Below are 14,267 nucleotides of genomic sequence, written 5' to 3' on the forward strand. Positions count from 1 at the left end.
AGAATACCTTCACTCTATCTCCACCACTTACCCCACCCCTTGGGGCTCCCCTCAGGAAGCCATTTCCTCCCAGAAAGCCCTTTCCCCTATAGGATCTGACAAGCCCCCTTTTCCCTAGGCCCCTGCCCCTTAAACAGGGTAACCTGGGTCTAAAGCTGGACTTGTGTCCCCCCTCCCCCCATGGCTGTGGGGAAGGGCCTTGGATGGGCACCTCCCAGGAGGTAAAGTTTAAAGTACCCTGTTTTCTGGGCCTCGCACTCTAGGAACCAGAACCCTGGGCCCTGGGAGTCCAGACCTGGTACAAGGGCTGTGTCCCCGTTTGGAAGTGGCTGAAAAGTGCCCTAGAGACCCTTCTGAAACAAGGGCGAGGTTCCAGAGGTTCGGTTCCCAGCGAGCCCTCTTCTGCCGGGGGCGGGGGAGGGGTCATCCGCTGCCCCTGCCGCTGGCCTCCTGACCTGAGTCAGAGGCCGCCTCCTGCTGCAGGATCAGGATCAGTGGGTTGGGGGGGCAGCGCCTTCTCCAGTGGGGCCACCAGGTGCCACTTGCATTTATTTACGGCGCATCTATCGTGTGCCGTGCAGGGATGGCGTGTCCACACCCGCAGCCAACTCCCGCCTTCTCCACAGGACCAGGAGTGGGGAAAGGTGGGGATCCCCCGGACTCCGACGTCTTGACCCCCCACCCCGCACCCAACCTCGAACTCCGAGGACGGCAGGCTGCGTCTGCGACCTCCGCATTGCAAAAGGAGTTGGTGGGATGGGCCCAGGGAGCCCGAGGAGGCGGGGCCAGGTTCTTTGGGAGGGGAGTCAAAGGGCGGGGTAGGATAGAAGGGGCGCGGCCCAGAGCCTCGGGCGGGGCCAGGTCGAAGGGGCGGGGCCGGGAGTACGGGGCGGGGCACGGGGCCGGGGCGGGGCCAGGCAGAAGGGGCGGGCACAGCTCCGGGCGGGACCTGGCTCCTGGCTACCCGCCGGGAGGGCGGGAGCCTGGCTGGCCAGCCGGGAGCCGCTGCCGGGACGCAGGACCCGCGGGCTGGGAGCAGAGCCTCGGCAGGTAAGGCACGGCAGCGGGGCGCGGACGGGCGGGGCGCGATCGAGTCTTCCGGGCTGGCCGGAGTCCCCGGGGCCGGGGTCATCTACGTAGGGCGGGCGGGGGGCGGTCAGCTCCAGCTCGCGCCAGGCCTGGCGGCGCCACTGCCCGAGGAAGCGCACGGGCTCGAGGGTGCGCGGGGTGCACCCTGGAGGCCTAGGGGCGGGGGCGAAGGCGTCGCGTCTGTCCCGCGTCCCCCTCGTCCCTCTGGCCTCCGCTTTCCCAGGCCCCTGGGGCTCGCAGACCGCCGCAGGCCCGCATTACACGACCCACACATCCCGGCCTCCGAAGGCCCCGGGCGGGGAATTTGCTTCCACCTCCTCCCGGTAATCCAAACTTTCCTTCCCTCAAGCCGCGCAACGAAGGGTGGAGAAAAGCTGCCTGTTGGAGCTGACTCACACTGAAGTGTGAGTGACTGATAGCCCAGTGGCTCTGGGGGTGTCTGCGACTCTTATTCTGGGGGACAGCGAGTGTCAGAGAGTTGGGGGTCAGGGACAGCTGTCCTTCCACATGTGGGCCGGCCCCTCCCAGCAGCCCGGCTCTTTCCTGCTGCTCTGGGCCTCCGCTTCCCCTGGTGAAGTGCAGACAGTGTTCCCACTGGGAGTGTTGAGGGGGCCTGAGCCCCGCTGCAGAGTCTGGAGCTCACTCCCCCTGCCGCCCCGCTGCACCCTGAGCGCCTCACATCCTCTCTCTGTGCCGCGGTTTGCCCATCTGTCAACACTGATGACGTCCGTGCCTGCTGGTCAGGTCATGCGGAGTAAAGGGCCCCTCCAAGTGACCCTGGCCTGGGGCGGGGTTCCGTGTGGGACCCCCGGGATTGCCGAGTCGAGGACACGCATGTGCTCTTGCTGACGAGGCAGGTAACCAGGCCCTAGCACAGAGGGGCTCAGGAAACGTTACTTGCCGTGATGATGATGTGTAGAATTTTTTCACGACAGTTTGACAGCCAAGGGAGCATGGCAAGTCCTGGAGTCAGCGCAGATTTCCAGGTTTAAGTCTAGCCCAGCATTGACTTCAGTGTAACCCTGGGTCGGCCCTCTGCCCTCTCTGGCCCAGGCTCTGCGAGACCAGAGGAGGGGGCTGGGCTCCATTATCTCCTGGCTCTCCTCCCACTGTGTCCGATATCCAGGGCACCCACGCAGAGGGCCCTCTGGGAGTCAGGGCTCCACTCCAGGTAGACCAGGAGGCCAGGATGGGGGCTCCAAGGTGAGAATTCTGTCAAATTCCCCCTCCCTCCCCGCCCCCCCCCCCCAGCCACCACTCCATTACTTGGCTCTGTTCCCCGTGTTGGGGCACACCCTGGCCAGAGGCAGCAGGCAGAAGGACAGATGGGTAGATGGCCCAGGCTAGTCCCTGTTGGCCATCAGGAAAGAGGGGTGCTGACAGAGGGCCTGGCCTTTCTGGAGAGTCCCTCAGGCCTGCAGAGTCAGGGAGGAGCCCAACAAGGAGGCCAGCCTGGGAGAGATAGGAGGGTGGGCGGCTCCAAACCTCCCTTGGCCCTTCCTGTTCACATGGACAGAGGAAAGTGAGATGCTGAGTCAGCCACCACCATCCCTCCCCTTCCATGGTTGCCTGCAAGCTTGCAGGCCTACATGGGGGAAGCCTGAGGGAGCACAGAGAGACACACAGAGTGGCTGGGTCCTGGCTTTGAATCCGGCTGCCACCATTTACTAGCTGTGTGATCTTGGCCAGGGGGCTTCACACTGCTGAGCCTCAGTTTCCTCATCTGTAAAATGGGGGTAGTGAACCACTTTCTGCCTTATAGGTGGTTTTGAATGTCCAGGGGCTGGTGGTGGCACATGATTGGTGTTCAGTAACTGTGAGCCACTGGGGGTGATTTCCCTGGCCCTCAGGGCTGGAGAGCAGGGATAGCTGGGCCACCTCTGCTTGGGAGTGGGGGTGGGACTGGGCCTGGAGAGATCTGGGGCAAAGGGCAGGCTCCTAGGTCCCTGCCCGCTTGGGTCTCATGGCAAAGGCTAGAGTGTCTTAGGAGTGGCCATGCTCAGGGAACCACCTGGGTCCTCCTGGTTTCTGTCCTTGAAGCTCTATCATGGGACACCAAGGGTCAGTGACTGGCAGGCCCCACTCTCCCCTCATTGGCTGGCTAATAGATGGCCTCAGTAAGGCCTGGGCATGCACATATGTGGTTCTCTAATAATCCCAGGTAGCATGGTCAGCAGTCGGCAGCCTGGCTGAGGGAGGTGGGCGGCAGGTGGCCAGTGAAAGTAGGGTTTGCAATCAGAAGGAGGGCTGTCTGAGCCAGGCGGACAACCATGAAGGTAGGAAGAGACTGAGCCAGAGGCTGGCAGCGGGGAGAGTGGCAGACCAGTTTGACCAGAGTGGCCTGGTGTGCACCGGATGTGGTGAGAGTGTGGATGGGGGCATGGATGAAAGTGCACAGGGGCCTAGGCAGGGAGAGGGGGCTGTCAGGACGCTGGAATCTTACCCACAGGTAGGTGGCCTGTCTCCAAAAGGCCTCTGGATCTCTCCAGTGGCCCTGACCAGTCATCCAAGGGCTGGGGACAGTCCCACATGTGGGCCACTTAAGTCCCAGAGGTGGGGAGGGGGAGCATTCTGGGCTCTTTGTAGCCTCAGGCAGGCAGGCTCAGCAGCGCCCACCTCCTGGTCCTTGCCTGCTGGCCTCCGGGAAGGGGGAAGGGTGTGGGCTCGGTAGCTGAGGCGGGGGCCTGGGGAGGTCGGCCGGGCCTGAGGGGTTGGCAGGGCACTCTCGTGGTGCCTCCTTACCACCCCTGGGCCTAGGCACCGGAGGGCAGCCAGGATGATGCCGAGAGAAATGGAGCTGCCTCTCAGCCACGGCCAGGAGACCTGAGCCTCCTTAGTGATACAAGCCCCTGGCTCTGGGCCACACTGAAGGATTTGGGCTCGGGAGCCAGGCTCCTGAGCTGCCCTTGAACTCCAGGCGCCATCCCAGTGAAGTGCGAAACAAGGCTGGGCCCTCATCAGGGAGAGGGCCTCACGGTGCTTGAGGTCCCCCCACTGCCCAGCTTCTCCCTGGGCAGCAGAACTTCTGAGGTTCCAGCTTTTTTTTTTTTTTGCGGTATGCAGGCCTCTCACTGTTGTGGCCTCTCCCGTTGCGGAGCACAGGCTCCGGACGCGCAGGCTCAGCGGCCATGGCTCACGGGCCCAGCCGCTCCGCGGCATGTGGGATCTTCCCAGACCGGGGCACGAACCCGTGTCCCCTGCATCAGCAGGCGGACTCTCAACCACTGCGCCATCAGGGAAGCCCTGAGGTTCCAGCTTTGGGGCCACCTGCAGTTTAGCCCCTGCCCGTCCCCGTCCCAGGTCATGAACCATGCTGGAACTTGCTGGCAGGACTGGGCTTCTTTCACCCAGTCTCCAGGTCCAGAGGCGACTGATCCTTGGCCCCCGTGGGCTAGGCACAGCGGGTCCCAGTCACTGATCCTTGCCTGCCGGCCTCTGGGAAGGGTGTGGGCTCAGTGGCCGAGACACTGGCTTGGGGAGGTCGGCGGGGCCTGAGGGGTTGGCAGGGCACCCTCCTGGTATCCGTACTCCTTCCCCTGCAGCTGTGCTGCAATTCCGAGAAGTGCTCTCTGCTTCCTTGTGAATCAGATGTTTATTGCATGCTGGCTGCAGTAAACAGGGTAGGGGCGGCCCACTGCCAACCATATTCCAGGCCGCTGGTTGGGGTGTGGGGCGTCTGCCTGCTGGAACCTGCAGAGGCAGGGGAGGTCCCTGTCCCCAGGAGCTGCCAGGCTGACGGGTGAGCGCTCCGAGTTGGCTCCGTGCCTGCTGGGAGGAGGGTGGGCTGCCCCACGGCTGGGGGCTGGGCCGGCCCAGGGAAGGCTTCCCAGGGGCTTCTTGGAGCCAGCACAGCTCCTCCCAGGAAGTAGTCGGGGGCCGCATTCCCAGCACTGGAGCAGCCTGTCCCCTTCAAGTCTCAGTGACTCTCTGGACTTCACGTCCCGCCTTGTGAAATGGGGTTAAAAACAGTTACAACTCATGGTGTCCTCGGAAAAGTTAAATGAGATGCTGCAGAGGAGCCCCCACTGTGGGATCTGGAGCCCTGTCCCAGGCTGGGGCCTCCCTGCCCTTGACCCTGCAGCTCCATTTGGGGGATTTCCTCTAGCCTTGCCCAAGGGGATGTTGTAATCTGGCAACATTGCTCTGTGGCATTAGAGAGCTCTGTGTCCTCATACCCCGGCTGCCCCTGTGGCCCCAGCCCTCACTGCTGGATGCCCCCTGCAAGGTGATGTGGGGTCAGGGGTCGACCTAGGGGCCTGGAATACCAGGGTAGGCCTTGGCTTGACCCCAAAGCCTTGGGAGCCAGGGGCAGCACCCACAGTCCACTTAGGGCCCTGGCTGGGCGCCTGGGCCCGTGCCACCCCACTCCGAGCTCCACTCCTGGGGCAGCTCTCCCTGCCTAGGCCCCTGTGCCCTTCAGAAAGCTGCTGCCCCCAGACCTCTGCTCCTCTCGTTCATGCTGGGTGCCCTGTGTACCAAGCCCAGGGCCAGGCGTGGATAGGGAGCAGCTCAGCCTGTCTGGCCCACCCTGCCACTCTCTCCCTCGGAAGCAGTTTAATAAAAGGCATAAGTGTCTGTCCTGCTTGGTGCTCAGGGACCCTCCCTGGCCCCTGCCCCTGCTTCCCGGAGCTAGGTGCCTTCTACAAGCCCCAGCCCGTTCCCTGGTCACCTTGTGTACCTATCTGCTTCTCCCTGCCCAACCGGGGACTTATGAAGGACAGGGACACAATTGAGTGCCCTTGCCCAGCGGTGCCCATGTGGGTCTGGCCCAGAAGAGGGACGACCCCCTGTAGAGCATCCCAGGAGCTCCCAGAGACCTGAAGCCCGGCGTGTTTACCTCCTGCTTCCACATCAGAGACACAGGTGCCCCGTTATCCTGGAAGGAGTCCGCCGCCCGGCTGGTGACGTTTCCAATCAGATCACAGTGGGTAGTTGTGCTCTGGCCTTGTGTGAACCCCTCCAGGTTTCTATCACGGCCCCAGGCCGTGGGCTGCAGCAGCCACAGCCCTTAATAGTCACCACTGAGGTCACCTGGTCTCAGGGGCCCCAGCAGTGGTTCAGACGGGGAGACAGGCGGGGAGTCTGGGGCGCTCCACCCTAAGTGGAAGCCGTTCCTTTCTCCGTGGCTGTTCTTTCCTAGAGACACATGTTGGGGCCAAGATTGGGGTCAGCCTGAACTCCCCTGACCCACCGGCCACTGCGGAGACCTGGTCTGTGGGTCCCAGAGACCCCGTGCCCCAGATGGGGCCTGGCAAGATTAGATCTGCCACCAGTAGGAGAGTGGTGGGGAAGGAGCCAGAAAAGCGGGCCGGGAGCCCTGCGTGGACAGGTGGGAGGGGGAGGGAGGTCTGCCAGGAAACTCACCTTGTCTCCTGAGGAATGTCCTCCGTAACCCCAGCTGCTTCCTCTCCTCCTATTTGAGGCCAGAAAAGGAAGACCCTTTCTCAAGGGGCAGCTGGCACAGAGCCGCTGGGTCCCCTGATGGCCAGGCAGACACAGTGCTGGGGGCCGGGCCCTGGCAGGCAGGTCAGTGATCAGCTGGTGGGTTTGACCACGGTAGGCAGAGGACGGAGTGACCGCGCCCCCTGCCCTTCAGCACAGGACGAGAGGCGGCTTCCCATTGCCATCGCCATCTGGCCCGAGACCTCTAGGAGCGCAGGGTGGCCGTCGGGTGCTGGGCGGGATCCATGGTGGTGCCCGGCTGTGAGCTGGATGCACGAGAGGGCCTCAGAGCCCCCAGGGTCAGCGCCAGGCCACTACAGCCTCCCTGCTGACCCACCCAGATCTGGGCGGGGCCGAAGGCACTTGGGGATAGAGCCTCAGCCTCCCACAGGAGGTATCACCACCACGTACCCCTACAGCCCCCACCTCGGGAGCTTGTCGATGCTGCGCTGCAGCCCCACTAAGCAGCCGGACCCTACGAAGTCCTCCCCCAAACCCCCACCTCCCGACTTCTCCGGAAGCTCACCCAGGGGGAAGGATATGCTGCTCCAGGGGACCCCACCCTGGCACTTTGCTGCACCAGGGCTGGGGCCCCCAGTGCCGGCTCCTTGCCACACAGGGGAGCTGCTCAGGGGTGGGCCACGGGGGCAGGAGACTCTGGAATCACTTCCCTTCGGGGCCTCACCAGGACCCAGCCTAATTTGGTTCCAGACCTTGGGCTGCAGCTGCCAGAGGAGGCCGATGCCGGGTCCTTCTGTCAGAGGAGGTGTGCCGGGCCTGAGGGTGGGGTAAGGGGGAGCCCCAGGCTGCGCTCAGGGCCCGGGTTCTGGCCCAGCTGGGCCTCAGCGCCGGTGGCCCTGGTGTCCACTTGTTATAAAATGGAGTGAGGCATGGAGCCCATCCCTGAGTTGCCCAGACATCCTGGGGTTCCTGGGCACCAGCCTTGGAAGGTTTGCCACCTGGGACGGGAGCTCTCTGAGATCAGCCTTCCGTTCTCTCGAGAATGTGACTAGGAGGGTGAAGTTCTGTGGCCAGTGGTGGCCGTGCCTGCTCTGGGGCAGGAAGTCGCGGGGGAAGGAAGAGCGTTGAGAACGAGATCCCCCGCACACACACAGGACCTAGGAGGCCCCAAGCCCAAGGTTCCTGCCAGCCGGGCACCAACAGGAAGTTGTTCCAGAGTGAGGCCTTGGGAAGCAGGAGGGGATGGCCCCACCCCAGTGGCCTCCGTGTTGATGCCCCTGCCGCCTGGAGGACCCGCGGGGGCCCCCCCCACAGGCAGCCCCAGGCCCAGCCCTGCAGAGGCAGCAGGCATCTTCTCGCCCTGCAGGGGGGCGGCCCCCAAGAATGGTGTAGGAGGTGCCATTTGGGGTAGGGCCTTCTTGGGTTGGAAGCAGGAAGGGGGCAGGAGGGGCCAGGCTGAGAGGTCAGGCATGGGAGGGTTTTTTTATAAGTTTACTTATTTATAAATTTTTAAATTTATTCTGGGCTGCATTGGGTCTCCGTTGCTGTGCACGAGGGTTTCTCTAGTTGTGGCGAGCGGGGGCTACTCTTTGTTGCAGTGCGGGGGCTTATTGCGGTGGCTTCTCTTGCCACCGGAGCACGGGCTCTAGGTGCACAGCTTTCAGTAGTTGTGAGACGTGGGCTCAGTAGTTGTGGCTTGCGGGCTCAGTAGTTGTGGCTCGCGGGCTCTAGAGCGCAGGCTCAGTAGTTGTGGCGTGTGGGCTCAGTAGTGGTGGCTCACGGGCTCTAGAGCGCAGGCTCAGTCAGTAGTTGTGGCACACGGGCTTAGCTGCTCTGCGGCATGTGGGATCTTCCTGAACCAGGGCTCGAACCCGTGTCCCCTGCATTGGCAGGAGGATTCTTAACCACTGTGCCTCCAGGGAAGCCCCCGTGGGAGGGTTTTGAGCAGGGGCTGGTTTGTGGTTTGAAAGCTCACTCTGGGGTCTTAAGACTGCCTTCTGCCCCCCACCGCACATACCGCACCGCAGCAGGGGCTGTAGGAGCTTGGGCAAAAGCAGGTGAATTGGACCTGCAGGAGGGCTAGGTGTGCCGTGGGCGCAGGGGTTCAGCTGACCAGGGTGGAGTCAGTGACTCTCGCTGAGGGGCCGCCAGGGCCGGGGGAAGGCAGACGTCGGGTAGCACCCGGCTCTGGTCGTACTGCCTCTGCCCTCCGTCCCCCGCACACCCAGTCCTCATTGCTGGCTTTTCTGGCGAGAGTGGTGTGACCCCATGGCTGTCTCCCTGGGGAGGGGAGGGTGTCCCTATAGCACCACCGAGCCGTGCCCCTCCCCCCCCCGGTGCAGGCGTCCCCCACCCGGTGGCAGGTCCCCAGCCAGGAGGAGGCCTTAGCGGCTGGCACTCGGGAGCTTGACCCCTGGCTCTGCTGACCGTCAGAAGCCACCTTGCCTCTGGGAGGCTTAGTTAGGCTGAGGGTTAGATGAGAGCGTTTGCCTTGTCCACAGGGGCCCCGCGGGCGCTTTGCCTGTGGGATCTGGGGACGCTTTCTAAGGCTGCTGTGCCAGTGGAAGGGGTGGGCCTGGAGGAAGGGAGCGGGGGGATGGGCCTCAGCAGGGGCCCTCTCCTCCAGCCCTGCACTGGGCTCTGAGGTCCCTGAGGGCACCACTCCCCAGCCTGACTGTGGGGCATCAGGGTGTCCCGGGGTGACCTCAGTTTGCAGGGTGGGGACAGCACGAGGCGGTCAGGGAAGGCGGTCAGGGAAGGCGTGCGAGCCGTCCTTCATCGTGGCTGAGCACCAACGGGGTGACGGCCTTGAACCTGAGACTGAGCCCAGTTGCCTTTGAGAGTTGCCTCCCAGCTGTGGCTGGGACAGTGGCTCAGAGAGAGGGGCCGGGGCGCAGCATCCTGCAGGACCACCGGCCTTGGGAGGATGGCAGCGTGGCTGGATGGAGACAGCCCTCCCCCACCCCCTCCTGTCCCCTGTCCTGTCTGTCAAGGCTGCCCAAGAGGGGCAGGAGAGCTGGGGCTGGGCCCCTTTCCCGCCATCCTGGGCCCACCGCCAGACCCTTCTCCTCACTGGGCCTCTGAACAATGGGGCAGTGTGAGGGTGCCTGGGAACAGTCAGGCCAGCCAGGCCCCCTGTGGGCCCAGCTGAGGGGCTCGGAGGGGAGCCAGGGCTGTGAGTCATCCATCCAGCGCCCGGCCCAGGGCTCCCAGGCTGAGGAGGAACAGCGTTCTCGGGTCCCCACACCGCATGGGGAGCCGGCTTGCTCCTCCTTCCATCTTTTGCCCCCCCCCCCAAGTCCGTGCCTCTTCCCGTGGCCTCTCTCTGGCTCCCTCCCTTCTGGGTGTGTCTCTGTCCCCCTGCCTCTGTCCAGCCAGAGACCCAGGCCTGGGAGTGGCTGCGGCCTGCTCCCCCAGCCCCCATCCACGGCAGCCCGGCGGAGGGGCTGCCCCGTCACAGGGCGCCCCCCCCCAAGCCTGCGGGGAACCCCAGGAAGTAGCCAGTGAGAGGGCAAGACCCTCCTGAGGCCAACTTAAAATTGACCGAGGAATAAAAGGTGAGCAAAAGCAGAAACAATGCAATAAAATAAAAAACTCAGGGGCTTCCCTGGTGGCGCAGTGGTAGAGAGTACGCCTGCTGATGCAGGGGACACGGGTTCGTGCCCTGGTCCGGGAAGATCCCACATGCCGTGGAGCGGCTGGGCCTGTGAGCCATGGCCGCTGAGCCTGCGCGTCCGGAGCCTGTGTTCCGCAACAGGAGAGGCCACAACAGTGAGAGGCCCGTGTACCGCAAAAAAAAAATTAATTAAAAAAATATATATATATAAAAATAGAAAACTCAGAGAGTGAAGGTTAATCTACAGCGTCAAAGAAAAAAATGTTTGAAAACAGCCTAAAAATATTAACATTAGGGGGACTTCCCTGGTGGTTCAGTGGTTAAGACTCTGCGCTTCCACCGCAGGGGGTGCGGGGTTCACTCCCTGGTCCGGGAGCTAAGATCCTGCAGGCCGTGCGGCCAAGAAAAAAATGAACATTAGTGATAAAAGGATAAAAATAAACGGATTAAAACTGAAGAGACACCAAACCCTAAATTGCTGAAGTGAGAAGAAGGAAGGAAGGGACCTTGTGGTATGGACTTGGACTTGACGGGCTCCAGCCTGTGGCAGGGTGGGCAGGAGACCAAAATACTGCTGGACAATTGGTGAACCAGGTTCCTAGGTGAGTGAGTGGTCCAGGGACCCCCAGAGGTATATGGAGCAGCTGAGATGCGGGGCCACACCTCATGCCCCTGGGTCCTGATGCCCTTTGTCCTGTCCTGACCCGGGAGCCCTGACTTGGTGAAATGCTGTAAGGTACTCAGGAATTTTCTGGTTCCTGTGGTCTGAGGGAGGCCACCATGGCACGAAAGATCCTAAAGAGATGAGTAAAAGAACAGATGCTACTGGTGTCAAGGTCAGTGCCCCTGGTGGCCTACGCTGGGACGCCCCAGCTGGTGGTTGCCAGTGTGGAGGGCTCGTACAGCTTCCCTGGCCTGGCACCGGCGGACAGCAAGTGTCCCTGCAGCGTGCCTGTCAGGGCCAGCCTCTGGCCTCCACCCTCGGCTCCTGCAAGGAGCAGTGGGGCCAGGTCTCTCTGGATACCTCCTCTCTCCCCAACCCCAGGCCCTTTGCACAAGCTCTTTGCTACTCAAGACACTTTCCGTGTAACCTTCTTGCTTGGCTATGGCGTGCGGACGCTGCCTGATGTGTCACCCCATCTGGGTGGAAGCGTTGTCACAAGCATGTGAGTCAGAGGTGGCTGCCTCCCCAGCAGATCGGGAGCCCAGCTTGGATCCGGGGGTGAAGGGTGCGGCGTTTGCTGACAGGTGGCGATGCCCTGATGGCCTCCCTCTGTCCCAGCACCGGGGACAGCGGTGAACAGGGCTCAGGGTGGGGGCTTGTGGCCGGGACAGTCTCCTGACGAGCTCCCCCTGGGCTCCGGAGATACGTGTAAAACAGAAGCAGACTCTGAATTCACGAGGACAGGCTGGCATGTGCCGCATCCCCAGCCCCGTGTGCCCCAGCCTTCTGGCCGGAGCCTGGAGCCCTCCTCTGGGCTGCTGGGTTCTCTGCCGGGTGGGAGCTGGCATCCTTCCTGACAGTAGGCCCTGGGGCTCCTCCTCATGCCCCTGAGACCCAGACTTGGTGGGAAGTGTCAGGCTGCATGTGGCGGGTGAAGTGGCCCTGGCTCTGGGCCACATGGGTGGTGCTGGCTGTGTGGCCACTGCTGCAGCCCGCTCAGCCTCAGCTTCCTCATCGGGAGAGCAGGAGACGGGCCGCCGGGGACTGAGTGGGCCATGGGGGCTGACGGCTCGGCACTGGGCGGACATTCCTGGAGGGTGCCCCCGGCCCTGGCGCACTGACTTGGCCCTCCTGTCACGAGAGGTGGACCGTAGACAGGAAAGTACCCCCAGCCTTTGTGACCCCCCTGCCTTGGCTTCAGCAAGTGGGGACGTGGCCCCACAGGATGTGACATGTACATGTGTCCCCAGGAGGGTCTGGCTGGTGGTAGCCTGTGCTCCTGAGGCCTGGGGCTGCTGTCGGGGCCCAGACCCTCCACTGAGGGCCAGGCTCTGGAGTGCTGAGGGAGGCACGGTGACGTGACCCAAGGAGCACGCACGGTGGCCGCTGGGAAGACGGTGGAGCGGGCTGGGTTTGGGGAAGTCCTGCCGTCTGCGTGTTCCTCGTCTGCCAGGAGTGACCTCAGAGGAGACGGTCTGTCCCCTTCTGGGCGACCTGACAACGGGGCTCTGCAGATTCCAGCCCAGCCACACCCCCTTGGCCCCTGGAGGGTGGGCAGCAGTGTCGGGCAGCCTGGTCTGCCTGGGGCTCAGCCCACCGGGTGCTCGGGGTGTGAGGGTGCGTTGTCCAGGCCCTACACCTGCCTTGCCGGTGCCTGCTGGTCGCTTTGTGGACAAGGACAGTGAGACTGGGAGAGGTCAAGCGCCTGGCCGAGGTCACTCCCGGGGTGTGCAGGCCTTGCTCGTGGGTGGCAGAGCCCCCGCACTAGGCATTGTCACTGCAGCCAGAGGCCCCCCCAGGGACAGAGCAGTGGGGGTCTTAGGGAGAGATGAACAGTTTCATTCAGTGAACGAGCTCCGTGATGGGACCCCATGTGGAGTCGGGAGTGTCCAGCTAAGGAGGTGGGATCTGTTCATGCTGGGGACACTGCAGGGGACAGACACAAGGAGTGGCTGTCATGTCACCCCCCATCGAGCTGTATCGAAGAAGGGTCAGAAAGTCAACAGACAGGCTGAAAATGCCGCAGTCAGTGTGGCCCTGCACGTGGGCGGAGCCTACGCAGGAGAAGGGCAGGGGCTGTGTGTGCAGGTAGTGGGTCTGGACGTGGGGCGGAGGTGGCAGGGGTGGGACCAAGGGGAAGGGAGATGTCGCTCCAGGCTGAGCACAGCACTGGGCAAAGGTATCCGTCACCTTCAGGTGGAATTTTCAACCCTGCAAGCCTGGCTCAGATGGGGCCAGTGGTGAGCAAGGAGGCGGGAATACTCGGGGCTCCAGACCCACGGGGGCAGGATAGGAAGGTGTCGCCTGGCTTTGTGCAGGGGAGGTTCAGGAGAGCGCTCTCCCTTCCTGACGCGACGGTGATGACGGCGTGGCCCACGGAATCCCTGGAGTCACCCTGACCCCCAGCCATGCCCGGTGGCCCTCAGGACAGCCCCGCACAGGAGCTGTGGGCCTCAAGGTTAGGACTGAGCCCATCCTGTCCCCAAGGAAGCCTGAGCCATCACCACCGCGCCGTCCTGCCTAGCGAGGTCCCATGGTGGAGCAGCCCCGTCCTGACGGGCGGGGCTGGGAACCTGTGGTGCCTGCTGGCTGTGATGCGCAGCAGTGAGCCTCCGCGGGCAGGCGAGGGGCCAGGAACACGGGGGCGGACCTGGCCCACACGTCAGCACTCTGGAGAGCTTTTTCCTCAAGCAATTAAAAAGTGGAAACTTGTCAGTGTCATGATGAACTGAAGTGTGAATCCTGAAACGCCTCTGCTGGCTTGTGGTTTGAGACAAGAGAGTGACGATGCTAACCTATGCTTCCCCCGGACCGACCTCTGCCCACCATGGCCATATCCAAGGACAGGGACCCTGGGCCTGGAGCCCCTGCCCAGCCATCCTCCCTCCCACCCACGTGCTGCTCCTTCCTGGCCAGGCCCCGAGCTCCCTCCTCCCCAGGGCTCTGCTGAGTGTGTCCCGCACCTGGTGTGCGGTGCGCAGCAGCCCCGACTCTTTGAGGGGCCCCAGCTCTGCTCCCCAGGCTAATCCAGCCCTCGACCCCAGCCCTTGAGAGATGCTGCTCAGTTTGGGAATGTTTGCTAGAGGCAGAGACGCCAGGCCTGGAGAGGAGGGCCCCAACTTGCTACGGGGCGGGGTGGGGGGCATCCAGGGATACGTGGGCTCTACGAGTCCTCTATGGGGACAGAGCTCGAGGGCCGAGGGCCCCAGAGTAGAAACCCCATTTGGCCACCACCCTCTGAAGCCCAGGCTCCATGTGGGCAGCTGTGCATGTGGGCCTCTTTCTGCACTTCCCCTAATTCCCTTTGCCGCCGACACGGGAGTGGCTGGACTGCCTCTCGCCTCCACCCTGGGTAGCCCTGAGAAGCCCCTGGGGGCCTCCTAGACCCCAGCACACTGCTGTCTTCGGGGGATGCTGGCCTGTTCTCTGTTTTGCAATGAGCAGACTCCAGTGCTCACCCAGTGCTGGCTGGCGGCTTACCTCACTAGGCGGTGG

General features: G+C 63.2%; 1 protein-coding gene across 1 annotated transcript in view; it reads left to right on the top strand.

Moving 5' to 3' along the window:
* Window positions 1–936: 936 nt before the first annotated feature.
* Window positions 937–14,267, top strand: part of SH3BP2 (SH3 domain binding protein 2) — a gene marked incomplete at its 5' end in the record, with an annotated part of 37,564 nt that continues 24,233 nt past the window's right edge. The window contains one exon of the mRNA XM_079921044.1: window positions 937–1,050. The remainder of the gene's footprint in view (window positions 1,051–14,267) is intronic.

This window comes from Stenella coeruleoalba (genome assembly GCF_951394435.1).
Source record: "Stenella coeruleoalba genome assembly, chromosome: 4".
Taxonomy (NCBI): Eukaryota; Metazoa; Chordata; class Mammalia; order Artiodactyla; family Delphinidae; genus Stenella; species Stenella coeruleoalba.